Source organism: Pinus tabuliformis, chromosome 4_1 (assembly GCF_031772625.1).
Source record: "Pinus tabuliformis cultivar Carrire ecotype Pingquan chromosome 4_1, CPIR1, whole genome shotgun sequence".
Lineage (NCBI taxonomy): Eukaryota > Viridiplantae > Streptophyta > Pinopsida > Pinales > Pinaceae > Pinus > Pinus tabuliformis.
In genome coordinates this window covers 568,535,580-568,551,752 of record NC_142303.1, presented here as the reverse complement: position 1 = coordinate 568,551,752, position 16,173 = coordinate 568,535,580, and positions in this window count along the sequence as shown.

Sequence of the window (16,173 nt, the reverse complement as noted above, 5' to 3'; positions counted from 1 at the left end):
TTATCATTGAGAAACAATGAAAAACTCTAAACATTTAAAAACATAACCCTAGGAGACGAAGCGCGAAAAGCTTGTGGGCTCCATTGGGATAAGCTGGAATGTCAACTTCCTGGGCTCGTAACTTTGGCATACAATCCCTGTTTAGCTATCATAATACCTTCTTTCGAAGATGTCAAGGAGGAGGTTGGAAACCAACCAGTGACCTCGTTTGGTAGATTTTTGGTCTCTCTGTTTTCCCTAAAAAAGTATTTTAGTCCCTCAAAATGGCTTTGAAAGTTTAGGACCCAAGAAATTGCCAAAAATAGTAAGTTGTGCTACAATTAAGGAAAGTAAAAATAAACAACAGTGGGAGTCCAAGTGGAAGAGGCGGGAGGAAACTAATATCCACCTAGATTAGTCCTCCCCCCTTAGGAAGAAATGGTCCCCATTGCGTTGAGTGCCTCCATGAGATGGGGAAGCTTCTACTGAACTTAGTCCCTGGTGAACCACTTGACTTGGTGTAGGAGCTGGTTAGCTTTGACAACCTGATACAATTGGATCTTTTGTTGGTGAGTGTTCTTAATCCACGTGTCCATGATCTGATTAGTTCTGGCCTATTCCATGCAATATGGGTTTAACTTTGTTGGTGTGAGTTGTTCTACAATGTCTGATGTGTCGAGTATGGTGGAAAGTATGGTCGTAGCTAGTCCATATTGAATACTTGGTGCATATAAAGGAACGGTGCAATGTTGAGCTCAAATTCATTGTCCCCTATAGTGTTGGTGATGGTGTACAACCCATATCGAAATGGGCGAAGCTTGCGGTGAGGCTTAGCAAGGCTTTCCTTCTGCAAATGTAACCAAACTTTGTCGCCCACCTGGAACTTGTGTGGCACTTGATGTTGATCATGACGCTGCTTGTACTTAGCATCATCTTTGTCCAATATGTCATGGACCTGCTAGTGGATGTGTTGAATGCACTCAATGAAGTTGTTAACCCAGATAGCTTCAAACTAGACATAAGCCGAATCTACTTGAGTAGTTGCAAATGGTATGGCCACATCAATGGGACATAATGATTGCAATCCCAACCCCACCTGAAAGGGGTTGTGGCCAGTTGAGCTATGGAGAGCTTTGTTGCAACTTTGTTGGTCATAGGGGAGGCTTTCATCCCATTTGTGTGGATGCTTTGAGTTGGTCATGTGGAAAATGTGCACAATCATCCTATTGACGACCTTTGTTTGGCCATCAGTTTGGGGGTGGAAGGTCATGGACATAGAGAGATTGGTATCCAACATTGACCAGAGGCTTGACCAAAATGTGCTCATGAACTTGTTATCCCGAACTGAGATAATGGAATGTGGGATCCCAAAATGTACCCACAATCATTCAAAGAAGAGGTTGGAAGTGGATTCTATTGTGATACTCTTCTTGTAGATTGTCATAATGGTCATCGTAGACAATTTGTCGATGACCACAAACACATAGTCATTTCCATGCTTAGTAGAAGGAAGGTGCAACATGCAATCCATGGAGATGGATTCCCATGGCCGACTAAGAGTAGGAAGATGAGTATATAGGCCTTGCTTCTTGATTGTTCGTTTTGAAATGAAGCAGGAAGTGCAAGATCTAATGTAATTCCTAACATCTTGTCGATAGTTCGACCAATAAAAATACTTCTACAACATTGGCACTATTTTCTCTATGCTGAAATGTCCAGCGAGCCAATTTTAGTGCACCTCCCAAATCATCTTGGCACGTTCTTTTGTAGGAATAGAGAGGTGTCCAAGGTGGCATAAGGGTGTGCCCTGAAGGTGAAAATATAGAACATGATTGCCTTCCAGGAGCATCTGGTATGTGTTGTCAAATTTTGGAATGCGCTTGTAAAGATTTGACCACCTTGAAGTCTCGTGCCCATAAGAGTTGAGCACAATATTTAGCACCATAACTAATGGTCGGCTAAGAGAGTTTGTAATATTATTGGTGTTTACCTTCTTGTACGTGATGTTCAAAAGGAACTGTTGCAGATATTTGGACCATTTCTGATGGCGATCATTCTGCAACTTCCCTTGTGTCTATATGAAATATAGGGGTCGGTGGTCTGTGTGGATGATAGTTTCCTTCCCTAGAATGTAGTGCTTCCATTTGTGGTAGGCCTACAAAATAGAATTCATATCTTTGTCATAAGTGGGATACTTTCGGACTATATATGAATGTGTATCATTGTGATATGCCACTGGATGCCCCTGCTAGGTAAGAACTGCACCAATAGCATAGTCGGAGGCATCTATTTGAATTTACAATGGTTGTTGTAGGTCTCTTAACATGAGAATTGGTGCAAAGCAGAGGAAATGTCTCAACTCAATAAATGCCTTATGTTGGGATTCATACCAAAATAACTTCACTTTCGCTCCACCCTTGGTGACTTGACTCAAAGGCCAAGTGCTATAGAGAATCCCAACACGAACCTGTGAAAGAAATTGGCAAGACCTAGAAAGCTATAGAGCTCTGTTAGAGTGGTTAAGGCTAGCTAATCTCAAATAACTCTTATCTTGGTTGGGTCCACATGCACACCCCACTCATTGATGATGTGCCCCAGATATTGAATTTGGGTCATACCAAAAGTGCATTTCTCCAAATTAGGACACAATTTATGTTGTCGCAAGGTTTGGAGGACCTGGCGGATATGGTGTATGTGCTCTTCCCAACTCTGACTAAATATCAGGATGTTGTCCAATTACACTACCAAGAACGAGTTGGTAAAGGGCCAAAAGATTTTTTCCATTAGATGCATAAAGGTTGCGGGGGCATTCGTCAACCTGAAAGGCATTACCAGCCATTCAAAAAGGCCCTCCTTGGATTTGAAGGCAGTCTTCCACACATCGTAGGGTTCAATTGGTACCTAGTGATAAACAAATTTCAAGACGATATTTCTGAAATATTTGGCCCCCTTGAGCTAGTTTGGAAGGTCATCGATCTTTGGGATTGGATACCTATTCCAGACAGTGATCTTATTCAGTGCTCAATATTCAATACAAAGTCTTTTTTACAATCATGATCGGCCTCCCACAGGCTGATGAACTTGGCCTGATATGCCCTTTCTGCGATAACTCTCGACTCTACCTCTTAATTTCATCATTCTCTAGAATAGAGCATTCGTAGATCAGTCCATTGGGTAGCAGAGTGCTTGGGGTCAGATCGATGGAGTGCTTGACCTGATAGTGTAGTGGTACCCTTGTGTATGTGGTGAAAATGTCCTTATACTCTTCCATGACCTTGTCCATCTGCTGCTGCAGTGTGTAGGATCCTTGTTCGGAGGCTATGGATGTGGCCATAGTCTTATTATTGCTCCAATGGAGAATCATAAGGAAGAAAAATTTCCTGATCTAGGAAATGATCTTACTGCATTTCTTCACAAATTTCAAATAGATGGCGGTAGGTAGTGCTGGTATCTAGAATAAATTATTACCCAAATAAATAAGGACATTGTGAGACCTAGACTCACACACAAACTTCAAGAGGAGCAACATCACATAGTACCTCATATGTGAAGGGCTTGATGTTGTGGGGAAGGTGAAACTGTTGGCTGACATGGAGATCTCGCCCTTTGTGAAGCCAACCGATGGTGTACAATTGTGGTTGTGGTGTGGTCGATTGGCCTAAACAATTCACGACCTCTGCTGAAATGGAGCTCTTTTGGCTTTCTTTGTCAACAATGCACTGCAGCGGAGATCCCTTCACCCACATATGTGAGTGGAAGAGCCGCTCCCCCTCCTTTAGATCTTTGGGCTCAATCTCGTGGATCTTGGTGGTGGTAACAATGGCACTAGGTTCCACATTAATAATTTTCTTCCCTTTGTCATTCCCCTTATCGGTTTTTGACTCAGATTCGGAACATGCATCTGATTTGGAAGCCTTCAGCTTGCCCACCAGTGATTGCTCGGCTTGACACTCACTTGTGTTGTGAGTGGGGCTCTTATGGAACTCACACCATTTTCTTGTGTCCTTCTTTGCCTTCATGGTGTTGTTCTTTTCTTGGCAACTTAGACGGGTTGTCCTGGGTTATAAAGCATTGGCTTTTTCCTCTGTTATGTGGTTTGGGAGTTTGTTTCCCTTGCTTTGAATTCATAGATCCAAAGTTTTTCTTCTTTTGCATAAATTTCTGCTCGACCTTGATAATGTATCGATAGGCGGTTCCAAGTGAGAAGATTTCCAGGAAATCCATCTCATCCTAGATTTACTTTTGTAGACAACAACGATACTTGAGTACCACATGCTGCTTAGAATCCTTGGTACCCAGCTTTGTGCGAAGGGTATGAAAAATATTTGTGAACTCTGACATATCTTGGTCCCTTCCATGTCGTAGTGTAGTCCACTTTATGTATTTATCTTCATAGCTCCTGACAAGGTCATAGTGTTCCTTGATGGCATCTCAGAAATAATTCCAAGTGGGTGTAGCTAAAAGCAATGAGGATTCCCTCTCATCCTTTTGTTCACAATAGGTTTCCCACCAGTCCTTGACACGGGGGGCGATTTTCAGGAGTCCAAAAGTAAGCTTTTCCCAATTAGAAAAGTCATGAACTGAAAAATATCCTTCCAAAATATTTAACCATCTATCTATGGCATTTGCATCTATCTGGCCTTCAAATATGGGAATGTCAAATTTAACTTGTACCTTAAAAGGAGTGGTACCTCTAGAGTGGCCGCTAGATGAAGATGTGTCGCTTGTGGGTACTTGGTGAAGGATTTTGGAAAAGTTATCCATCACTGCATTCCTTTATCGCTTGAGGGCTTCTGCTAGCAATATTTTGAAAGGATCTCCTACTCCCTTGTCTTTCATTTCTTCCGCCATGGGAGGTCGTCAGGGTTTTCAAGGTTGGTCTTGCAAAGGTTCAACTAGTTCGAGCCCTAACTCCTTATACCCTGACCTCGTTGGGGACATGAAAAGAAAAATAGAGAAAGAGAAGACCGCTCTGATACCACTGATCCAGACTTATGAAGGAATGCAACAAAATATAGATATAAACATAAACACAGAGATGCAGTAGAAATAAAACTTCATTTCATTAATATCAAAGAACCGAAATATGCTTACATAGAGAATGGAAATAAACTAGCTCGGATGATGGTAGCTTATCTCTAAGAGGAGATGTGGTGGCTACATGCCTCTGAAAAATTTTACAATTAGGATCGATGGCATTTTTATCACTGAGAAGCAATGGGAAAATATAAACATCCAAAGACCTAACCCTAGGAGACAAGGTGCCAAAAGCTTATGGGCTCTATTGGGGTAAATTAGAATGTCAAATTCCCAGTGTTGTAAATTTGGCATATGATCTCCATTTGGCTATCATAATACCTTATTTCGAATATCTCAAAGATAAGGCCAAAATTAATCTAATGAACTTGGTTGGCACTTTTTTGGTCTCTCCATTTTCCCTAAAAATGTCTTTACTCCCTCAAAATGACTCCAGAAGTTTAGGACCTGAAATACTGCCAAAAATAGTAATTTGTGTTACAATTAAGGAAAATGAAAAGAAAAAATGATGGGGGTCCAAGAGGAATAGGCAGGTGCCCACCAATATCCACCTGAATTAGTCCTCCCCCTTTAGGAACCAATGGCCCCCATTGCGTTGAGTGCCTCCATGAGATGGGGAATTTTTTGGTGAACTTGGTTTGTGGTGAGCGACTTGCTTTGGTGTAGGAGTTGGCTAGCTTTAACAACCCAATACAATTGGATCTTCTATTTGTGAGTGTTCTTGCTCTATGTTTCCATGATTTGATCAATTGTGGTCTATTTCGTGCAGTTAAGGTTTAACTCTATTTGTGTGAGTTGTTCTGCACTGTATGATGTGTCCATTAATGGTGGAAAGTATGGTCACAACGGGTCCACATTGAATATTGGGTGTAGACAAAGGAATGGTGAAATTTTGTGCTTGAAGTCATTAACCCCTACAACGCTGGTGATGGTGTACGACCCATATCAAAGAAGGACAATCTTGCGATGGGGCCCAACAAGGTGCTCGTTTTGCAAATGTAACCAAACTTTGTCACCCACCTGGAACTTGCGTACCACTCGATGTTGATCATAACACTAGTACTTAGCATTGGATCTATCCAATATGTCATGGAACTATTGGAGAATGTGTTGAATGTGCTCAATGGAGGCATTTTCTTGGTTACCTTCAGACTAGACATGATCTGAATCTGCTTGAGTAGCTTCAAACGGTATGGCCACATCAATTGGGCATAACGAATGGAATCCCAACCCCACCTAAAAGGGGTTGTGGCCAATTAAGCTATGGAGAGCTCTCTTGTAGATGTGTTGGACATAGGGTATGCTTTCATCCCATGTGTGTGGATTCATCGAGTTGTACATGCACAAAATGTGCATGATCATCCTGTTGAAAACCTTTGTTTCGCCATCAGTTTGGGGGTGGAAGGTTGTGGACTTAGTGAGCTTGGTATCCGACATCGACTAGAGGATTAACCAAAATGTACTAAGGAAACTACTATCCCAATCTAAGATAATGGACCATGGAATCCCAAAATGTACCTACACTCATTCAATGAAGAGCTTAGCAGTGGATTTTGTTGTTATACTCTTCTTGCAGTCCACTAGAATGGCCATTTTAGAGAATTTGTCGATGACCACAAACACATAGTCATTTCCATACTTAGTAGAAGGAAGGCCCAACATGTAATCCATGCAGATAGATTCCCAAGGCTGATTTGGAGTAGGAAGAGGAGTATATAGGCCTTGCTTCTTAATTGTTGGTTTAAAAATGGTGTAGGTAGTGTAGGATATGATGTACTTCCCAACATCATGTAGAAGGTTCGAGCAATAAAAATACTTCTGCAACATTGCCACTATTTTCTCTACTCCAAAATGTCCAGCGACCTGACTGTAGTGTGCCTTCCAAATCATCTTGGCATGCTCGCTTGTAGGAACACAAAGGTTTCCTGGGTGGCATAGCAGTGCACCCTAGAGGTGAAAATCTGGAACTTGCTTGCCTTTCAGGAGCATCTGGTATGTGTTGTCGAATTCTAGGTCGTTCTTGTAAATATGTGACCACCCCAAAGTCTCGTGTCCACAAGAGTCGAGCACAGTGTTCAGTGCCATAATCGGTGGTCGACTAAGATAGTCTAAAACATTATTGGTCCTTCAATTCTTGTACTTGATGTTCAAATGGAATTGTTGTAGATATTTAAACCATTTCTAATGGAAATTGTTCTGCAACTTCCCTTGTGTTTGCATGAATTGCAAGGGTAGGTGGTCTATGTGGATGGCCATTTCCTTCCCCATAATGTAATTCTTTCATTATCGGAAGGTATTCATAATAGAATACATCTCTTTATAATAAGTGCGATACTTTCAAACTGTATCTGAAAGTGTCTCACTATGATATGCCACCGGATTCCCTTGCTGGGTAAGAACTACACCTATAACATAGTCGAAGGAATCTATCTGAATTTACAATGGTTGTTGTAGGTCTGGTAACGTGAGAATTGGTGCAGAGAAGAGGAAATGCCTCAATGCAATAAATGCCTTATGTTGGGATTCATAACAAAAGAACTTCACTTTCACTCCGCCCTTGGTGAATTGACTCAAAGGTCGAGTGATATGAGAGAATCCCAACACAAACATACAATAAAAATTGGCAAGACCCAGAAAGTTGCAGAGCTCTATTAGAGTGGTTGGGGTTGGCCAATCTCAAATATTTTGTATCTTGGCTGGCTCCACATGCACACCCCACTCATTAATGATGTACCCCAAATTTTGAACCTAGGACACACCAAAATTGTTTTTCTCCATATTGGCACACAATCTGTGTTGTATTAAAGTTTGGAGGACTAGTCAGATATGGTGTATGTGCTCTCCCAACTCCAACTAAAGATCAGGATGTCATCTAGGTACACTATCACGAACGAGTTGTCAAAGGGCTGCAAGATGTCATCCATCACCTGTATGAAGGTTTCGGGGGCATTCATCAACCCCAAAGGCATGACCAACCATTCAAAAAGGCCTCCTTGGATTTGAATGCAGTCTTCCACACATCAGAGGGTTCAATTTGTACCTGGTGATAACCAGACTCCAAGTCGATCTTGCTAAAATGTTTGACCCCCTTGAGCTAGTCCAGAAGGTCATCGATCCATGGGATTGGATAGCTATTTCAGACAGTGATCTTATTCAATGCTTGATAGTCAATACAGAGTCTCCAGGTGTCATCTTTCTTCTTTACCAACATAGTAGGGCTCCCACAGGGTGATAAAGTTGGCCTGATGTGCCCTCTCTGCAACAACTCCTGAATCTGCCTCTTAATTTCATAGTTCTCCATAATAGAGCATCGGTAGATCGGTCTATTGGGTAGAGAAACACCCAACATCAGATCAATGGAGTGCCTGACCTGAGAGTGTAGGGGTATCTCTATGGGTGAGCTGAAGATGTACCTTTACTCTTCCACGACCTTATCCATCTATTGTTGTCGTGTGTAGGAGCCCTATCCGGAGGCTGTGGATGTGGCCATAGACTTCTTCTTTCCCTATGAGTAAATCATAAGGAATACAAATTTCCCGGTCTGGGAAATGATCTTATTGCATTGCTTCACAAAGATCAAAGAGATGGCAATAGGTAGTGCTACCTCTGGTATCCTGTATAACTTATTACCCAAAGAAATAATGACAATGCGAGGCCTAGACTCATACACAACATGACGCTTCCATAAGTATGGTTGGACTAATAATACATCACAAACTTCAAGAGGAGAAACATCACATAGTACTTCATCTATGAAGGGCTTTATGTTGTAGGGAAGGTGACACTATTGGTTGATGCAGAGATCTTACCCTTGGTGAAGCCACTTGATGGTGTACAACTATGGTTGTAGTGTGGTTGGTGGGCTCAACTACTTCACGACCACTTCTAAAATGGGGATCTTTTGGCTTTCGATGTCGATAATTAACTGCAGAGGAGAGCCCTTCATCCACATTTGTGAGTGGAAGAGTCGCTCCCCTCCTCTGGTCCTTTGGCCTCAATCTTCTAGATATTGGTGGTGGCAACGGTGACAATAGGCTCCGTATAAATAATTTTCTTCCCTTTGTCATTCCCCTTGTTGGTTTCTGACTTAAAGTCAGAGCATGCATCTAGTTTAGAAGCCTTTAGCTCGACCACCAGTGACTGTTTGGCTCGACACTCACTTATGTTGTGAGTGGGGCTCTTATGGAACTCACACCATTTCCCCAATGTCCTTCTTTGTATTTGAGGTGTTGTTCTTTTCTTACGACCTTAGTGGGTTGTCATGGGTTACCTCGCCTTGGTTTTGTCCTTTGTTCTATGGTTTGGGGGCACCTTTCCCTTGCTTCAAATTCACAGATCCAAAGTCTTTCTTCTTCCGTTTAAATTTCTTCTCTATCTTGACAGTGTATTGATAGGCAGCACCGAGTAAGGAGATGTCCAGGAACTCCATCTCATTCTGGATGTACTTTGTAGAAAACCATGATAATTGAGTTTATCAAATGCCACTTAGAATCATTGATACCCATCTTCGTGCAAAGGGTATGAAAAAAGTTTGTGAACTCCGACACATCTTGGTCCCTTCCCTTCCGCAACATGGTGCACTTTATGTATTTATGTTCATAGCTCTCAGAAGGGTAATATTGTTTCTTGATTGCATTTTGGAAAGACTTCCAAATGGGTATGTCTGAAAATAGTGAGGATTCCCTCTCATTCTTTTGTTCACAGTAGGTTTCCCACCAGTCATTGACATGGGGAGTGACTTTGAGGAGTGTAAAAGTAATATTTGCCTGATTAGAAAAGTCATGAACCGAAAAATATCCTTCCAACAGATTTAACCATCTATCTACGACATTTTCAACTATCTGACCTTCAAATATGGGAATGTTAAAGTTAACTTGTACCTTAAAAGGATTTGTGCCTCTAGAGTGGCTGTAGGATGAAGATGCGTCGCCTATGGGTAGTCGTCGAAGGATCTACGCAAAGTTATCCATCATGGCGTTCCTCTATTGTTGAGGGATTCCTTGAGAAATATTTTGAAAGGATCTCCTGCTCCTTCATCTTTATTTTCTTCTATCATGGGAGATCATCGGGGTTTGCGAGGCTAGCCTTGATAATGTTCAAGTAGTTCGAGCCCTAACTCCTTATACCCTAACCTCATTGGGGACATGCAAAGAAAAGCAGAGAAAGAGTAGACCGCTTTGATACGACTGATCAAGACATATGCAGGAACACAACAAAATACATATATAAACATAAACACAAAGATGAAACAGAAATAAAACATCATTTCATTAATATCAAAGAACTGAAATGAGCTTACATACAGAATGTAAATAAACTAGCTCGGCCGATGGTAGCTTATCTTTGAGAAGAGATGTGGGGGCTACATGCATCTAGGTTGTATTACAATGAGGCTCGATGTTATTTTTATCATTGAGAAACAATGAGAAATCATAAACACCCGAAAACATAACCCTAGGAGACGAAGCGCCAAAATCTTATGGGCCCCATTGGGGTAAGTTGGAACGCCAAGTTCGCGGGGTCATAACTTTGGCATACGATCTTCAATTGGCTTTCATAATACATCGTTTCGAAGATCTCAATGAGGAGGCTGAAACAAAATAAATAAATCAATTTGGAATTTTTCTAGTCTCTTTGTTTTTGCTAAAAACGTCTTTTAGTCCCTCAAAATGGCTCTAGAAGTTTAGGACCCGAAAAACTTCCAAAAATAGTAAGTTGTGCTACAATTAAGGAAACCAAAAAGAAACAATGGTAGGGGACCAAGTGAACTACGTGGGTGGCCACCAATATCCACTTGGATCATTCATCTCCCCTTAGGAATTAATGGTCCTCATTGTGTTCAATATCTTCATGAGATGGGGAAGCTTCTGTTGAACTTGGTTCCTGGTGATCCACTTTCCTTTGTGTAAGAGTTGGCCAAATTTAACAACCTGATACAATTGGATCTTCTATTAGCGAGTGTTGTTGATTTGCATGTCCATGATATGATCAATAGTATCATGTTCCATGTATTTTGGTGATGGGCCTCTAAATTAGACATAAATTAAGGCCTATGCCTCTAAATTAAAACATAAATTAAGGCCTATGACCATCCTTCAACACATTAAACCTCTCTTTCTGCATTAGATAATTTATTTTTAACTTTAATATATTCATTAGGAAGGTTTATGAATAATTTCATATTTGTGCCTGATATTATTTATGTTTGTGGAATATTATGAGAATATTGGGCAGATTATAAAGAGTTGGAGGAGGAGATAATTTAGGGGCTTGTTCCCTACGAGGATCAATAATAAATAATAAATCAACAATATATTATGGAATTATGGCACATATTGTGGAACTCCAATTATTGAGAAAATCTAGGAATGTGTTCCACTAATCAAGGGACCAAATCCACTAATCAAGGGATTTTGGTGGGGAAAGCTTCCTCCATTCATGGGGAATTATTACTAATCATTTCGTATAAGTACCAAGTTGAATTTGCCTCTAGGAAATGATTGAGAAAATCTAGGAATGTGTTCCCTGCCATTTAATGCAGATTCCTAGTATTGGGGACCAAATCGACCAATGAAGGGATTTTGGTGGGGAAAGCTTCCTCCATTCATGGGAAATGATTCCTAATAATTTTGGTTTGAGTACCAAGTCGAATTTGCCTCTAGAGAGGGATTTTCATTAGTGTTACTATGGAGAGAGCTTGTATTTTTGCTGCTCCATTGTATTTTCTTGCAGGGATGTAATTTTATTGATAAAAATAATGAAGATTGGTGTCATGTTCAACCTCTAGATCTTGTTCTTCTAGGTTTTAACCCTATACAAAAATTTCCTGCATACGAATTCTAAAACACAGGGAATAAACAATGCCAGCGTATAACACATAAAACTCATATACACAGAGATTTTTGCCTGGATCCAAAAACTGGGAATACCAGCTTGATTTTTCGTTATTTTCCTTTCAATGTTACAATACATATTTATACATGCCGAAGCATCCAATACCATGGATCGAAAACCATCACATCCAAAACCATGGACTGAAAACCATCGCATCCAAAACCATGTACGAAAACCATGCACAAAACCATAGGTAACTCGCCCAACCTAATATAGGGTCTAAAATTTTTTTCCTCGGGGTGCTGCCCCGCATCGCATAGAGTGGGGCTACCCGCCCCCCTCAAACCCCCTGTGAACCCCCCACTGCACAATCGGGGCAATGAAGGGGGGAGGCTTTGGCCCCCCTATAACCCCCCAGTTAACTATGTGGGCTAGTCGTGGAAAGACTATAACACAACCCAACATTCTCCCACTTCTTGTTTTCTTTCCACAGGGGGCCACATGACAGCTTAGTCATTTATCCATCCCTGCAATTCCCATTGTTTCTCTACACCAAGAGAACTTCCCAGACCTCACAAATTTTGTCAATGCATCTACAATATTCTTCAAAATGTCCACCTTTACGAGCAACACCTTTTTGTCTTCTATCATATCCCTCACAAAGTGATACAGAACATCAATGTGCTTTGTCTTTGAATGGTAATCAGGGTTCTTTTCCAAGAAAATTGCACTTTGGCTGTCACAATCTATCCTTATAGCTCCCTTTACTAACCCCATACTTGAACACAATCTCTGCAACCAAACTGCTTCCTTGCTTAAATGAGTGGCTACCATGGATTGCTTACTATAGATTGTTTTTTACTCATCCAACTAACTGCACCTCCAAATAGGTTAAACACATACCCACTTATAGATATTCTCTGATCCAGATCTCCAGCCCAGTCTGCATTAACAAAGCCACGAATATCCAACACTCTGTCCAATCCCGGTCTTCCTTGGTAACACAAACCATAATCACTAGTGCCACACAAATACCTGAAAACCCGCTTCATTGTTGTCCAGTGCTCCTACCCTGGTTTTGACATAAATCTGCTCAATACTCCCACCTCATGTGCAATGTCTGGTCTAGTATAGACCATTGCATACATCAGGCTATCGACTACACTTGCATATGGAACATAGGACATGTCCTCTTCCTCTTCTTGTGTCTTGGGACACTGTTCAACAGATAACTTTACACCTACAGGAATAGGAACCTTCACTAGTTTACTATCCTGCATATTAAACCTCTGCAATATTGTGTCAACATACTTCCTCTGGTTTAATGAGAGCTTCCTCTTTTCCTGCTCTCTTTTAATTTCCATGCCCAAAATATAGTTTGCAGCACCAAGATATTTCATGTCAAATTTGGAGGACAATTGGGTCTTCAAATCCTGGATAATTTCTTTGTCATTTCCAACCAGCAACATATCATCCACATATAAGAACAGATAAATAACACAATCACCAATTAATTTAAAAAACACACAGTGATCTTCTTTGCTTCTGGTGAAGCCAAGTCCCCGTATAAATGTATCAAATTTTTGATACCACATCCTTGGTGATTGCTTTAACCCATACGGAGACTTCTTTAACGTGCATACTAGTTCTTTCTTACCTTTCACTGCAAAGCCTTCAGGTTGCTTCATGTAGATCTCCTCTTCCAGATCCCCGTAGAGAAATGATGTCTTCACATCCATCTGTTCTACCTCAAAATCAAAAGCAGCAGCAACAAATAAAAGTAATCTAATAGAAGCTACCTTGGCAACATGAGAAAAAATATCACAAAAATCAATTCCCGGCACCTAGGAATAACCTTTTGCTACCAATCAAGCTTTTTATTTCTCCACCTTTCATTCTGCATTTGTCTTCTTCTTAAATTCCCATTTGCTGCCAATGGGTTTCCTTCCAGCTGGCAACTCCACCAAATCCCATGCCTCATTTTTGTGAAAAGATGCCATTTCATCAACCATGGCCTTTTTCTAGAGTTTGCCATCCTTTGAATCTACTGATTCCTTCACAGTTCTAGGATCATCATTAGCAATAGATAAAGAAAAATTTGAACAGAAAGCAGATGGACTATACCTTTCCATCTGCCTTCTTTCTCGAACTGATCTTCTCACACTTGGAGTTTGTGGCTCTTTATCTTCTAATTCCTCCTCTGCTGTAAAGTCCAATTCTTCCTCCTTTATCTCAAACTATATCTTCTCAAGTTCCTTTGGTTGTACTTCATGTTTAATAACATCTTTAACCTCTCTAAACACCAGATCTTGGTTGTACATAACCTTCCTTATTACTGGGTTCCAAAGCTTATAACCCTTTAAACCATCCTTATACCCAATAAAGATGCACTTTTTAGATTTACTATCCAACTTGGTTCTTTTCTCCTTTGGAACATGTACATATGCATCACATCCAAATATCCTCAGATGTGAAAGTGATGGTTTCTTACTAGTCCATACCTCTTGTGGAGTCTTATCCTCCAACGCTGATGAAGGTGATATGTTGACTAGGTAACATGCTGTCTCCACTACCTCTGCCCAGAATTCGTGTCCTAACCCGACACCACTGAGCATGCTTCTTGCCCTTTCCCTTAACGTCTTGTTCATTCTTTCTGCAACTCCATTTTGCTTAGATGTGTATGGAGTAGTCTTTTGCCATGCTATATGACACTTCTTACAGAATTCTTCAAATTCCTTACTACAAAACTCTCTACCGCTATCTGTCCTCAACACCTTTATCTTCTTCTCTGTCTGGTTTTCCACCAGAGCCTTAAATTGTTTAAACCTGTCAAAAACTTCAGATTTCTTCTTAAGGAAATATATCCATGTATTCCTTGAGAAGTCATCTATAAATGATACATAGTACACAAACTTACCCGGTGATGGAACCTTCACAGGTCTAAACACATCACTGAGCACAAGCTCTAATATTTGTTTCACCCTCTTACCACCAGAGGGGAAACTCACCTGATTCTACTTCCCATATACACAATTTTTACATAAATTAAAACCTAGAGAGTTATTACTCATACCTTCTACCATACCTTTACCATGAAGTATTTGAAGGCCCTTCTCTCCAATATGTCCAAGCCTTTGATGCCACAACATGGTCTTCTCTCCCGAGACCACTAGATTTTCTGCTCCACTTTTAGAAACCAGAAAATTGTTTCACCCATCAACAACAGTGATACCTTGCAGCTTGTACAAAGTTCCAATCAGAACTCCCCGCATCAATACCAGTGCTTCCCAAACCATCTTGAAGGTATCCTTCTCGAACACTGTTTTTACAATTGCATTATCTAGCTTGCTTAGAGAAATCAGATTTCTGGCCAATGCAGGAATATGTAGAACATCTGGAAGTGTTCTAACCCTTCCTCCTTGCAACTTCAACTTTACATTTCCGTGACCAACGATTCTAGCCTTCCTATCATCCCCTAAGAAAAAATCACCACCATCGTATTTCTCATACTCACATAACCACTCTCTATGGGGAGTGAAGTGAAAGGATGCACCTGAGTCAATCAACCATGCCTCATGGTCTACATGTGTAGTTGAAGAAGCCAAGTACACATATCCACCTTCATCTGAGGTGGTTTTCACCTCTGCAAAAGGAGCATCATCATATCCATTTCATTTGTCAGGAGCTTTAGATTTACAGTCCCTTTTGTAGTGCCCTTCCTTTCCGCTTTTCTAGCAAACCACCTTTACAGGTATTTCTGGAGATTTAGATCTCCCACTCGATGACTTATTTTTGTTTTTGTTCTCGGACCATCCTCGTACAGACAAGGAATCACCATTTTGGGTCTCCATATTTTTCCTTCTCATCTCCTCCGTCAGCAAGGATGAGACTATTTCATCAAACTGCAAGGCAATTGCATTGCTATCTATTGCAATAACCAGACTATCCCACGAATCTGGTAGAGAAAACAACAAAGTGATGCACTTATCTTTATCTGAAATTTTAATATCAACAAATAATATCTGACTTACCACAGAATTAAATGCGTTCAGATGCTCTGTCACCGAGTCTCCATATTTCATCCTTAGGTTAAATAGCTTTTTCCGTAGGAACAGTTTATTCATCAGAGACTTAGATTGGTACAAATTCCCTAACTTGCCCCACAAATCCTTAGCCGTAGCTTCCCCTGATACATTAAACAATAATGAATCTGAGACACACAATCATATTGTGCTCTTTTCCTTCCGATCCAACTTCTTCCATTATTCATCGTACACTCCCATTGGTTTAGTACCTAGATCTACCGTGATCCACTGATCTTTA